The sequence below is a fragment of the Etheostoma spectabile genome, unplaced genomic scaffold, assembly GCF_008692095.1.
Source record: "Etheostoma spectabile isolate EspeVRDwgs_2016 unplaced genomic scaffold, UIUC_Espe_1.0 scaffold271, whole genome shotgun sequence".
Taxonomy (NCBI): domain Eukaryota; kingdom Metazoa; phylum Chordata; class Actinopteri; order Perciformes; family Percidae; genus Etheostoma; species Etheostoma spectabile.
Window position 1 is genome coordinate 471,984 of NW_022605575.1, and position 1,827 is coordinate 473,810.

The 1,827-nt window shown below is 39.9% G+C and overlaps 1 protein-coding gene across 6 annotated transcripts in view; it reads right to left on the bottom strand.

Moving 5' to 3' along the window:
• The window catches only part of cttn (cortactin), a 28,965-nt gene that overhangs the window by 13,757 nt on the left and 13,381 nt on the right, over nucleotides 1-1,827 (bottom strand). The window lies entirely within an intron of this gene.

Consider the following 1,827-nt stretch of genomic DNA (forward strand, 5'->3'; position numbering starts at 1 on the left):
ATTGCCACTGAAAATATCGCAATACTACTGCTGTATCAATTCCCCCCCCCGCATTTCAATCAACTGGTTTGAGACGGGTATGGCTGCAGCCTGGAGCATCCCATCTCGTCCGTCCCATCTCATCCGGTCCCGTTCGCTACATCAGAAGCTATTTGGCAAATGTGTTGTCATGTCCCATTTAATGAATTGACTGTTCTTAAAGAGCCAAAATACACCTCAAGAGTGTAAAAACGTGTTTCACACGAAAGACGAATTTCAATCAAATTTTGCCGTTTCCATACAGCGTTTCTTATGAGATACTTCAAAATGTGCATAAGAAATGTGTTATTGGAAATATAACTGTCTATAGCTGGTGGGGGCTATACATTGGTGAATAAATAGGCTTCAAAAATATAAAAGGGCTTTTAGTTGTGTGTTTAACACCAACAGAACTGTATTCAAAATGCACAAAATGAGGCTAAAGAGAGACTTTGGCTCAGTGGGTAATGTCTGCCCCGGACGAGGTTCAAAACTCAATCAAAATTTCAGTTTCTTTCATCTCGTCTCTTCTCTTAAAATGACAACGCCTTCATTGCTGCGAGTTGCAGAAGTACAAATGTGAAAAGACAAGTTTGTGAAGTGATTGGTCAGTTGCTGCATAATGTGGCTTTAACTCTCAGATTATGAGTTTTGGAAAGTTGCAGATCAATGCAGGCAGCAATCAGCCTTCTGAAAGAGGCTTTTCTCAGCTTTTACAATGTCTAATCTGCTCATCTACAAAGAGAACAAAAGGCTTTTAACATGCTTGTGATGTTGGTAAGCATGCAACATTACGCAACTTGATTTTATTACTGCACTTAACTTTGCTCTGAAATTCAGCACCAGCTAAAGGCCCGACATGCAAATATAAATCTGAGCAGTGGTTTCACTTCCTCTATCAAAGCCTCTTTTTTTTTTTTTTTTACCCGCAGATTGAGGAAGTTGTTAACCTTTGAAAGACCACATCCAAAGCTACAGTAAAACCACATCAGAGCTGAGAGTGCCGGGCTCACAAGGAAGAAAAGGTTTCACAGTGAATACAAATCGTGTGCTAAACTCAAAGCAGACAACTCATAAAGGCCGAGGTTTGGTCGATATTTTCCTCGTTCAAAGTTCTAGAAAAAGTCAAATCAAGAGAAACATGTGTGCTGTGCAGCTTACTGTTTGAAGAAAACAGCAACAGCTGTCGGAAGATTTTCAACAAAAGTAAATATAAATAGACGTACTGAGCAGACATTCAGATTTAAATCCATTTGTCTATCATTTATAATAGATTCTATAATCCATCAGCCACTTCTTATACATCAGTACATGCAATATATTTACAATAAACCTAAACTGAGTAGAGTATAAAAGCTGACAAGCTTCAGCTGAAGAGGAGTAGAGTTTAGCTGGTAGTGAACATTAAACCATCAACTTTGGGCCATGATTCATTTGGCATTAATAGTCTGATAAACACTAAGGATACTAGCGCCGCAAATAACGTGTGTTTTCACTGTGGGTTATTTTTTTGGTTTCTAAAATGTCAGAAAATAGTGAAAAATGTGGATCAGTGTTTCCCAAAAAGACCAAGATGACGTCCTCAGATGTCTCGTTTTCTCCCCAACTCAAAAAATACTCAGTTTACGTCACAGAGGAGAGAAGAAACTAGAAAATATTCACCTTAACCCATTTGTGCCGGATGCTTCGCGCCGACACATTACATCTACCGCCGGCTGCTGGGTGGCGCAGCATTCTGTATTCGTCTGTCTTTTCGTGACGCGTGCGGCAGAGAACGTACCGTCATTGGTTCAAATACACATGAGGCGG